This window comes from Pristiophorus japonicus, chromosome 12 (genome assembly GCF_044704955.1).
Source record: "Pristiophorus japonicus isolate sPriJap1 chromosome 12, sPriJap1.hap1, whole genome shotgun sequence".
In the NCBI taxonomy this organism is placed as follows: domain Eukaryota; kingdom Metazoa; phylum Chordata; class Chondrichthyes; family Pristiophoridae; genus Pristiophorus; species Pristiophorus japonicus.
The window spans coordinates 180,422,095-180,435,170 of record NC_091988.1 but is presented as its reverse complement, the minus strand read 5'-3'; positions in this window follow the sequence as shown (position 1 = coordinate 180,435,170).

The window sequence follows — 13,076 nt, the reverse complement described above, 5'->3', positions numbered from 1 at the left end:
TGATTATGTAAATGAATTTTAATGGAAACTTCAATGCTAACCTAACTAGTGCATTTTGGGTCCAATTTCTCGATTGCACCCAAAGCAGAAACACCACCCTTAATTTCATTTAATCCTGAACAGACAAGAGCCGCTTGCACCCAATGACCTTTCACTGTAGTCAGCTGGCCATTCCAGTTGAATAAATATATATATATATATATATTTTTTTTTAATAGAGATAACATCCTTAAATACAGTACTTTAATTCAGCACGCAATGCAATACAGTTAGAGGAGAAAAATAGGATTGTGCTTGGAGATTCCACGTTCAATTGACCCTTGTGCCAAAAGTAAACCTGGAAAAGTAAGTTATAAATTATTAATCTAAGGGCTAGGCTTTCCCAAGAGCCCCTCAACGCCCGATTGCCTGCCTAGAAAAACCGCTAGCGTTTGGTAAGTAATGCTGGCGAAAATGTCTACTTTTAAGTTAAAACTAATCATCTGGCGAGAAAAAGGGTCTTGCATCATTATTCTCGGCGGTTTTCTTGGCAGTTAAGGGGAATCTAAGTAAAACGGGCGTTTTAAAAAAAATTTTAGTCCGAAGCTGCGGTTGGGCATGGGCTGGGGGAAAACTTTTAAAAAAATGTTCACTGAAAATAAATAAAAAGTTAAAAAAAACATTCCCAAGACACTTTTATACCTAATCGGCATTTTAAAATTAATAAATAAATAAGGAACCATTAACTTACCTTTCTTTGCAGAGTACTCACCTACCGTCCTGTTTAAGCTGCTTCCTGTGGGCGGTTCCCTCAGCGATCTGGACGGGCTTCCGTTGAGACAAAAGTTACGCCCTGGCGATTTTCTCGGCGGGTGTTTTTAGATTTGGGTGATACTATTGAAAAACAAAAGGGGAAACTTTTGCCGGGTGGAAAAACAACTGTACTGCCGAGAAAATCGCCGAGAACCCGCCAAAAATTAAAGGAAAGTTTAGCCCATAGTCTACTGGAAATGACTTGAGCTGCTTAAACCTTATTTAGCCCAACTGGAGATCAGCAACTTTGCAGCATGGAAGTGCTTCTGTTACCCATACTGAATGATTGTGAGCTGCACAGTTATGTTTTGACGAGCAATCAGCTTATGTGGTGATTTTTAATCAATTTGTTTGCAACATATCATGTTGTGTACTTGCAGAGAGATTCCAGAAATGACGTCATGTCATTTCAAAACTTTATAGTTGGAAGGAAAAAAGTTCATTATTAACCAAAAACAAGTGTTTAAGGGGCTGGATGGACTGCTCCTCTTCCTATACAATTGTAGATTGGATGATACCATTACATTTAATAATTTGCTCTCATCAGGTAATAAAACTTGGTGAAGTATCTGTTCACAACATCCTTTATAACACATTTTCCTGCACTAGGTTGAAAGTGACTGGGGTAGATTTTGACATTGTGCAACAGTGTAAAATGGGCCATAGTGAGTCAGCAGTCCGGTTTACATCTCTACTAATTTTTATTGCCAATCAAAATAAAATTTGGGAGAGATGTAAAACAGGCTGCAGACTTGCTATTACCGGGTTTTCGCCGTGATTTGGTCCTCCGCGGCTACCCGTTTGTGGCGGCGCTTCCAAGTGCCGCTGGGGAGAGGTACACTGACGTGCAACAACGCCAATTGCATTTGCGTCCGAGTTTCAGCTCTCTTCCGACCCATACGCTGTGCCCAGAATAGCAACAGGTCAAATCTATTGGTGCAGCCCTGCCAGCAGCGGCAAGTACGAAAACTTGCAAAAAAAAGTTAAAGTTTTAATTTTTTGAGTTTTTTGCAGCGATTACATAGTTAAGGGTCTTGTAAATGTTTTTGGAGTGTTTTTTTTTTCTTTTTTGCCCCCTCCCAAGGCCTCTCTCGCAGCACTCCCGGCCTCAGATTAAAGTTGCCGAAACTCGCGGTTTGCGCTGCGAATGCTTGTGTAACGCCTCCCTTACCGATGCGCCCGTGGCACAGACATAAAGGCTGAAAGTTCAGACTAAAAACGGTAGCACAGCGAAAACGGTAAGTTTCATGTTTTGCTACCGTTTTTGCCGAAAAACCCAAATTTCCCCAGGAGTTGCTCCATTTTTTTTGGAGCAACTTGATTTTTCTGGAGTATCTTTAGTTGCAATTCTGGCCATTTAATTTGCACCAGTGTAAGTGAGATAGTTAGTTTTTTTTTTAGTTTCGTTTTTTTTTCAAAAACGGGGCCTGTTTTGGCCATTTATGCGAGTTTGGCCAGCAAATAGTTCTCCAAACTAACTTAGGCCAATGTATGTTGCCACTTCTGTCCGCACAGAAAAACCTTACCTAGAGTTAAGAAATCGGCGCAAGTAACTACATTTAAAGCACCACCAAGCATCAAACAAAGCACAAAAAGTAATAAGCATTCAATAAAAAATAAAGAACTGAAGTAAAAAGTTAAATTAACAAATAAAGAACTGAAGTAAATCCTACCTTCAACTAACTCGGCAGCGGCTGGCCATTCGGCCAGAGATAGGTGCGAGAGAACGCGGCATCTGAATGGGGGGGTGGGGGGGAGGGAGAAGGCTCAACACGGCAGGTTGCGGGGGGCTGGGGATGGTGGGTGGTGAAACATAGAAACATAGAAAATAGGTGCAGGAGCAGACCATTTGGCCCTTTGAGCCTGCGCCACCATTCAATATGATCATGGCTGATCATGCAACTTCAGTACCCCATTCCTGCTTTCTCTCCATACCCCCTGATCCCTTTAGCCATAAGAGCCACATCTCATTCCCTTTTGAATATATCCAACGAACTGGACTCAACAATTTTCTGTGGTAGAGAATTCCATAGGTTCACAATTCTCTGGTGAAAAAGTTTCTCCTCATTTCGGTCCTATATGGCTTACCTCTTATCCTTAGATTGTGACCCCCTGCTTCTGGACTTCCCCAACATCGGGAACATTCTTCCTGCATTTAACCTGTCCAATCCCATCAGAATTTTATATGCTTCTATGAGATCCCCTCTCATTCTTCTAAATTCCATTGAATATATGCCTCGTCGATCCAGTCTTTCTTCATATGTCAGTCCTGCCATCCTGGGAATCAGTCTGATGAACCTTCGCTGCACTCCCTCAATAGCAAAAATGTCCTTCCTCAGATTAGGAGACCAAAACTGTACACAATATTCAAGGTGTGGCCTCACCAAGGCCCTGTACAACTGCAGTAAGACCTCCCTGCTCCTCTATTCAAATCCTCTTGCTATGAAGCCCAACATGCCATTTGCCTCCTTCACCGCCTGCTGTACCTGCATGCCAACTTTCAATGACTGATGCACCTTGACACCCAGGTCTCATTGCACCTCCTCTTTTCCTAATCTGTCACCATTCAGATAATATTCTGCCTTCCTGTTTTTGCCACCAAAGTGGATAACCTCACATTTATCTCCATTATACTGCATCTGCCATGCATTTTCCCACTCACCTTACCTGTCCAAGTCACCCTGCAGCCTCTTAGCATCCTCCTCACAGCTCACACAGCTTAGCAAACTTAGAGATATTACATTCAATTCCTTCGTCCAAATCATTAATGTATATTGTAAATAGCTGGGGGCCCAGCACTGAACCTTGCGGTACCCCACTAGTTACTGCCTGCCATTCTGAAAAAGACCCGTTTATCCCGACTCTCTGCTTCCTGTCTGCCAACCAGTTCTCTATCCACATCAATACATCACCCCCAAACATTCGCCACTTCATTTGAAAAGCATACCTAACAAATAAACAAAAGTTTGTTCTCTACAAGCTACCATTATTGCTTCAATTATTACAGAATAGTGTAGATTAGTGATGAATTGATCGAGTTGCAAAATAAATATGCAGAAATATGGGGCCCAAATTTCCCCAGGAGTTGCTCCGTTTTTTTTTCGAACAACTTGATTTTTCTGGAGTATCTTTTTAGTTGCAATTCTGGCCATTTAATTTGTGCCATTGTAAGTGAGTTAGTTAGGTTTTTTTTTGTTTCATTTCTTTTCAAAAGATGCCATTCCCAGCCACTTATACTGTTTTGGCCATTTAAGCGAATTTGGCCAGTAAATAGTTGCTCCAAACTAACTTAGGCCAGCGTATATTGCCAATTCTGTCCGCACAGAAAAAGCTTACCTAGATTTAAGGAATCGGTGCAAGTAACTACATTTAAAGCACCAAACAAAGCATAAAAGTAATAAGCATTCAATAAAAAAAACTGAAGTAAATAATTAAATTAAAAAATAAAGAACTGAAGTAAATCCTACCTTCAACTAAACTCGGCAGTGGCTGGCCAGGTGGGAGTCCCTTCGGCCTGGGATAGGGGAGGGAGAACGCGGCATCTGAAGCGGGGCGGGGAAAGAGGGAGAAGGCTCAATGCGGCAGGCTGGAGATGATGGGTGGTGAACGCGGCAATTTAATGGGGGCGGTGGGAAGAGATCCACAGCGGGCCTGCCCGGCCGGTGCGTGAGCCCCACCCATCCCATCCCATCCCCCTGGATCAAAACTCTTCCCCTCTCTACCACCCCCCCCCCCCCGATCAAAACTCTTCCTCCCACCAACCTGTCTTTTGTAGCCCTCAGCGCGGGAAGGCAGCGGCTGGCCTGTGAGGCAGGCCACTCGGCCCAGGATAGGGACGCTGAGCGTCAGCCCCTCCCACAAAGCCTCTCAGCTGCTGGGGGCGACGAGCTACTGTGAATGCGCGCATACTCTCGCGCGCAAGTGCAGAGGTCCCAGGATTGCCCCCGAGTCCGGTTGCCACGCTACGCCACCATGGAGGAGAGGCTGGGGAGCGGCCAAACTCGGCCCGAAGATTTTTGCCGCTCTTGGAGTTCTACAAACGCGGCGCACCTCTGGTGAGTGCGCCAGAAATCTGTACTGGCCAAATTTGGGCCCATGGTGAGCAAAGATGCGATCTTTGGACTGTAGCGCAGCATATGATACACGATGTCTGGACGGTCAAGGCATCCTCAGCAATCAGTGTTGGTATGAAAGTCCACAAAATGAGACTGCAAGAGTGTGTATGATGTATCCTGTGGATAATTTCTCTCTTGGTTGAGAAGGGTGCTCACACGATGAGCTGCTAAATCAATTTTTGGATTATGACCCAACTGCCCAAATTCATCTCACTGCCTAAGAGCCTAGTCAAATTGGATATTACTGTGGAAATTGAGTCATTTCCCAATCATTAAGGAATGCATATTCCTTCAACATCAAGAGACTGGGTAGCATTCTCATCCATAAATCTTCAAGCTTGATTTAAAAAAAAAATGTTTACCCAATTGAATCGCTCAATAAGCTTAGAATTGAAGTGATCAAAAATATGATTGCATGTGAACAAAACTGAAGTCATAATTACTTGAAAAGCAGATCATCTGGAGCATTGATTGCATTCTGTATCTAAAATGTATACAAAATCCCCCAACAACTACTTCGAAGATAATTGCATCATAGATGCAAGGATAAGACCTTTGGCGGTGAGCTTCATTTTCTAATACTGTGTATGTGTGTGTATTTTAAGTACTTTTCTATTTTCTTCATATCTCTTTTCAACAATCTTCCTTCACAATAGAGAAACATAGAAATTACAACATGGAAACAGCACATTAACCCCAACTAATCCGTGTCGGTGTTTACACTCCATATGACCAAATAGTTTTAATCACATTTACCCACCCTGTTCCCATATCCCTTCAAACTCTTTTCCTTTAGCCTTCTATCTAATCTAATCTTGACTATTGACAAACTTTATGCCTCAACCATTAACCCTAGAAGTGTATTCTACAGACTCACAGCTCTCTGGTAAAGACGTTTCTTGCATTTAATCTTTTATGTATGGCCCCTCACCTACTGGTCTGAAGCTCCATCTGCTTATCTCTTCCTCCTCAGGCAGAAGTCCTGTGTGTCTGCTCAGCATCTCCCCACAGAGTAGAGATTGAGAATTTGGTATTTGGAGATTAAAGTTTTTTAACCTGCATCTCCTTGCTCTGTTGCATGGTGCATTGGTATTCCAGTATGTTATGTTTCTATACTGCCCGTGCGACTTCAAATCTGAACAATTCTCAATATAGGCATGCTCTGATAATAAAACTATTTTCATTGCAATATTTCAAACTTTTTCTAACCTTTGTCATAACTGCATTATATCAGCTGGACAAAAGGCTTGTTTTGCAGGGCAGATCAGCCAGCCAATATTGTTCCTTAACTCTCATTCAATTTTAATAATACCCTGTAACTGATTTATATTTATAAAATTTCAATATTTCATAGCATCATATAATCTCACAACACAGAAGGAGGCCATTCAGTCTGTCGTGCCTGTGCTGGCTCTTTGAAAGAGTTGTCCAATTTAGTCCCACACTATAGCTTTTTCCCCATAACCTTGCAAATTAGTCCTCTTCGAGTACATGTCCAATTGCCCTTTGAAAGTTCCTATGGAATCTGCTCCCACCACTCTTTCAGGCAGTGTGTTCCAGATCTTAACAACCCTCTCTCTGGAAAAACATCTCGATCAGCTTCACTGGGCAGGCCACATAGTATACATGCCAGATACAAGACTCCTTGAGCAAATGCTTTATGTGGAGCTCCTTCATGGTAAACGAGCCAAAGGAGGACAGCGGAAACGTTATAAGGACACTCTCAAAGCCTCCCTGATAAAGTGCGACAACACCACTGACCGCCCGAGGTGGAGAAAGTCTATCCGGGATGGCGTTGAGCTCTTTGAGTCTCGACGCAAGGAGCATGAAGAGGCCAAGCGCAGGTAGCGGAAGGAGCGTGCGGCAAACCAGCCCTACCGACCCCTTCCACCGATGAATGTCTGTCCCACCTGTAACAGGGTCTGTGGCTCTCGAATCAGACTGTTCAGCCATCAAGTAACTCACATTGGGAGTGAAAGCAATTCCTCATCGATTCCGAGGGACTGCCTATGATGATATGATGATGATGATGTGGAAAAACGTCTCCTCAATTCGCCTCCACTTATGCCAATTATTTTCAATCGATGACCTCTGGTTACCAACCCATTTGCCAGAGAAACAGTTTCTTCATATGTACTCATTCAAAACCAATCATAATTTTGAATCATCATCATTATCATAGACAGTCCCTCGGAATCGAGGAATCAAGGAGGACTTGCTTCCACTCTTAAGGCGGATTGCAAAAGTTTCTATAGACAAATGTAGGTCCCCTGCAGTCAGAATCAGGGGAAGTCATAACGGGGAACAAAGAAATGGCAGACCAATTGAACAAGTACTTTGGTTCGGTATTCACTAAGGAGGACACCAACAACCTTCCGGATATAAAAGGGGTCAGAGGGTCTAGTAAGGAGGAGGAACTGAGGGAAATCTTTATTAGTCGGGAAATTGTGTTGGGGAAATTGATGGGATTGAAGGCCGATAAATCTCCAGGGCCTGATGGACTGCATCCCAGAGTACTTAAGGAGGTGGCCTTGGAAATAGCGGATGCATTGACAGTCATTTTCCAACATTCCATTGACTCTGGATCAGTTCCTATGGAGTGGAGGGTAGCCAATGTAACCCCACTTTTTAAAAAAGGAGGGAGAGAGAAAACAGGGAATTATAGACCGGTCAGCCTGACCTCAGTAGTGGGTAAAATGATGGAATCAATTATTAAGGATGTCATAGCAGCGCATTTGGAAAATGGTGACATGATAGGTCCAAGTCAGCATGGATTTGTGAAAGGGAAATCATGCTTGACAAATCTTCTGGAATTTTTTGAGGATGTTTCCAGTAAAGTGGACAAGGGAGAACCAGTTGATGTGGTATATTTGGACTTTCAGAAGGCTTTCGACAAGGTCTCACACAAGAGATTAACGTGCAAAGTTAAAGCACATGGGATTGGGGGTAGTGTGCTGACGTGGATTGAGAACTGGTTGTCAGACAGGAAGCAAAGAGTAGGAGTAAATGGGTACTTTTCAGAATGGCATGCAGTGACTAGTGGGGTACCGCAAGGTTCTGTGCTGGGGCCCCAGCTGTTTACATTGTACATTAATGATTTAGACGAGGGGATTAAATGTAGTATCTCCAAATTTGCGGATGACACTAAGTTGGGTGGCAGTGTGAGCTGCGAGGAGGATGCTATGAGGCTGCAGAGTGACTTGGATAGGTTAGGTGAGTGGGCAAATGCATGGCAGATGAAGTATAATGTGGATAAATGTGAGGTTATCCACTTTGGTGGTAAAAACAGAGAGACAGACTATTATCTGAATGGTGACAGATTAGGAAAAGGGGAGGTGCAATGAGACCTGGGTGTCATGGTACATCAGTCATTGAAGGTTGGCATGCAGGTACAGCAGGCGGTTAAGAAAGCAAATGGCATGTTAGCCTTCATAGTGAGGGGATTTGAGTACAGGGGCAGGGAGGTGTTGCTACAGTTGTACAGGGCCTTGGTGAGGCCACACCTGGAGTATTGTGTACAGTTTTGGTCTCCTAACTTGAGTAAGGACATTCTTGCTATTGAGGGAGTGCAGCGAAGATTCACCAGACTGATTCCCGGGATGGCGGGACTGACCTATCAAGAAAGACTGGATCAACTGGGCTTGTATTCACTGGAGTTCAGAAGAATGAGAGGGGACCTCATAGAAACATTTAAAATTCTGACGGGTTTAGACAGGTTAGATGCAGGAAGAATGTTCCCAATGTTGGGGAAGTCCAGAACCAGGGGTCACAGTCTAAGGATAAGGGGTAAGCCATTTAGGACAGAGATGAGGAGAAACTTCTTCACCCAGAGAGTGGTGAACCTGTGGAATTCTCTACCACAGAAAGTAGTTGAGGCCAATTCACTAAATATATTCAAAAGGGAGTTAGATGAAGTCCTTACTACTCGGGGAATCAAGGGGTATGGCGAGAAAGCAGGAATGGGGTACTGAAGTTGCATGTTCAGCCATGAACTCATTGAATGGCGGTGCAGGCTAGAAGGGCTGAATGGCCTACTCCTGCACCTATTTTCTATGTTTCTATGAGTCCTTGGGTGGCTGAACATTCCAATACAAGATCCACAGTCTCTGTCACAGGTGGGACAGATAGTCATTGAGGGAAAGGGTGGGTGGGACTGGTTTGCCGCATGCTCTTTCTGCTGCCTGTGCTTGATTTCTGCATGCTCTCGTTGATGAGACCCGAGGTGCTCAGCGCCCTCCCGGATGCACTTCCTCCACTTAGGGCGATCTTTGGCCAGGGACTCCCAGGTGTCAGTGGAGATGTTGCACTTTATCAGGAAGGCTTTGAGGATGTCCTTGTAACGTTTCCTCTGCCCTACATACCCTATTGTATCTCCCCATTACCTCTGCTCAAAGAAAACAATCACAGCTTCTCCAATCTCACCACATAACTGAAGTCCCTCATGCATGGTATCATCCTGGTAAACCTCCTTTGCACCTTCTCCAAGAGCTTGACATACTTCCTACAATGTGGTGCCTAAATTGTATTCCAGCTGAGGCTGAACCAGTGATTAGTAAAGCTTTAGCATGATTTACTTGTTATTGCCCCATTTACAAATCCAAGTATCCCATATGCTTTCTTAACCACTTTATTAAATTGCTCTGGCACCTCCAAAAAATTATGAATATGTAGCTCCCAGGTCCTTCTGCTCTTGCACCCCCCCTCAAAATAGTACATTTAGATTATACTGACTTTCCATGTTGTTCTTCCCAAAGTGCATCACTTCACACATATCTGCATTAAATTGCATCTGCCATCTGTCTGCCCATTTCAGCAACCTATTTAAGCCCTGAAGTCCACTATTATCCTCCTCATTGTTTACTATGTTGCCAAGTTTTGTACTTCAAAGCTTCAAAATTGTATTCCATATATCCAAGTATCAGGTCATTTATATCTATAACAAGATCAATAGTCCTAATACCCACCCCTGGGGACACCACTGCATACTTCTCTCCATTCAGAAAAAAACATCTGTTTACCACTACTCTCTGCCTCCTATCCCTTAGCCAATTATGTACCCAAGTTACTAATATCTTTTTAATCCCATTTCCTTCTATTTTCTGAATGTCTGCTATGTGGTATTTTATCAAATGTCTTTCGAAAGTTCATGTATACAACATTTACTACACTACCTTCATCAACCCTCTGTTACTTCATCAAAGAACTCAATCAAGTTGGTCAGACATGATTTGCCTTTAAAAAATTTGTGCTGGCTGTTCCGTATTAACACATGCTTCTCCAAGTGAGAATTAATTTTGTTCTTGTCGATGGTCTCTGGTAGTTATCTCACTACTAAATTTATACTGACTGATCTGTAGTTACCAAGTTTAACCCACTCTTGTTTTTTTTGAACAGGGTGTAACATTTGCAATCCTCTAGTCCTCTGGCACCACTCTCATATCTAAGGAGGATTTTAAGATTGTGGTCAGAGCATTTTCTATCTCCACACTTGTTTCCTTCAGCAACCTTGGATGCATCACATCTGGACCGGGTGACTTGTTAATTTTGAATAATACCATCCTATTTAGTACCTACTTTCTATCTATTTTTATCCTGTCTACTCCCTCCTCCTCTCCTGCAACATTGACCATCCTCTTCTTTTATGTATTTTGAACTTTGGTTTTTCTTCGTCCCCTTCTGTAACTATTTTAAACCTAAGTATATTCTGTTCACTGTTACCCAGATGTTCTCACAATGAAACATACTCCACTCAACCTACTTCATTCCCCTAAACTAGATCCAGCACTGCTTCCTTCCTCGTTGGGCAAGAAACATGCTGATTAAGAAAGTTCTCTTGTACACATTTTAGAAATTCTTCATCTTCCTTGCCCTCAATACTGTTTTTTCCCCAGTCCCACCTCGTGAAATGTGCTATCCACAAAACTCTCAGCTTCCCATATGCACTGTTGTGACAATGCTCTCCTGCCGACCTCCCAGCTTCCACTCTCCATAAACTTGAACTCATCTAAAACTCTACTACCCGTACCCTAACTCGCACTAAGTTGCATTCACCCATTTCCCCTGTGCTCACTAACCTACATTGGCTCCCGATCCGGTAACACCTCGATTTAAAAATTATCTTCCTTGTTTTCAAATCCCTCCATGACTTCACCCCTTCCTATCTCTGTAACCTTCTCAAGTCTTACAACCCTCCGAGATCTCTGTGCTCCTCCAATTCTGGCCACTTGCTCATTCCTGAATTTCATCGCTCCACCATTGTGGTCATGCCTTCAGCTGCCTAGGCCCTACGCTGTGTAATTGCCTCCCTAAGCCTCTCTGCCTCTCTCTCCTTTTAGACACCCCTTAAAACCTACTTCTTTGACCAAGCTTTTGGTCATCTGCCCTAACATCTCCTTATCTGGCTCGGTGTCAAATTTTGACTGATAACACTCCTGTGAAATGCCTTGGGACAATTTACTCAATTAAAGGCGCTATATAAATGCAAGTTGTTGTTGATGCTAGCTGCCCCTCAAAGCTCTGAAGCTCTGAACTCTAGCTCGAGACAGTTGGTGGCACTTCCTGCATATGTGGTTTTCGAAGACATACAAAGACACATAGAGACACACAATGAAATTGTTTTGTTATAGGCCACTACAACGTTCTGCATTTCAATCATCCTTTTGCACATACTGATCTTGGCTACTTGTGCCCTAATTGATGGGTGATTGGGCTTTTAACATTTATGGTTTTCAGTAATCATTCTGTTTCCACAGCAACTATCTACATTTGTAGCTTGTCACCTGCACTCTACCATTATCAGGTCAAGCCCTCGTAGCAGTAATTTTATTTCTATTGGATTCATAATGTTGAACGGTTGGCTGCAGAGACTGTGGTTTCCACAGTAACCATTTTGTAGTAATTTCAGCAAAATCATGCATCAATGGGAAAATCACATGATTTGACCTTGAACTTTATTTATTATATGTTATATTTAATTTGAGAAAATCAGATGCTGTCCTTCTTCAGAAAAGTGTCTAATTTTTATCTTGTATGTATACTTTTAAGAAAACTTAGAGGGCTATGGATTTGAATATATCTTTTTAACAGCTACTGACAGGTTTTTAAATGGAAAATGTATATTTTATGTTTACCTTTCTACAAGTTATTACTATAAAACAATTTAATCTACATAGTATAACAAACATCTTCTGGCAAAGCTATTGGTGAGACGGAAGGCTGTGCTACATTTGGCTCATTGTCGCTTAGGATCCCTCGTAGTAAAAATCCAATATTTAACATTCATCTGTACTTGCCCATAATCACATCTCCTGATTTGACTTCAGACCATCCAGTCATATCTGATTGAGAATATCTCAACATGATTAAAGATGCACTTCTGAGATAGAATGACCTCCTACTGTATTGTCCTTAGCCCGAGGTGAAAACAGCATTATTTTTTAAATGGAAAAAGGCATTCACTTTCATCATCAGATGACTCATTTTCTTCAAATATTTTGATGGTGTGAATAAATACCAATAATGTACTGTCGCATTAAATGGAGGTTTATCAGATTGACTGAAGGTTTCAATCTCTTCAGTCAGTCAGCATAGCCATGTCTGTTTACAATATACTTGTTATTGCTTAAGGAAGTGAAGCAACAGAGATTTTGGGGGAGAAATTGGGGTCATTTACGCCTCCCATTAGCACTCCCGGGGATCACTTTGCGACCAGGCGTGGCGCCGCTAATGACTTCCGCTAAATTCGGCAAGAGTTTAGCGGTGGCGCTATGGCGTGCGCCCTGATCTCCTGCGCCCAGAGATCGTGACGTTATCAACGTGCGCATCACCCCGTTAGTGCTCCGGCACCTAAATTAGATTTCGCCCCCTGAAGCTGTGCCGGCCGACAACAGTGACAGGTTCAGGGGGCGCGTACCCGGAGGCCAGCTGCAACCGGGGCAAAATTTAAAGGGGAGGTTGCCGGCTGCTCCTGAAAAAAATCTCCTGTTTTCCTTTCCGTTCCGATGCCGCTTTGGTCACGGGGTCGGTGCCGCCATCACTCAGCCGGCACTCTGCTTGATTGCATGGCACCCCCGTTCCCGAGTGTCCAAGTAGGTGCGTATCTGCAGATTATGCAGTCAGTCCACAGATTGCTCGCAATCTGCGACCAGTTTGAACTGGCCTCGGGAGCAA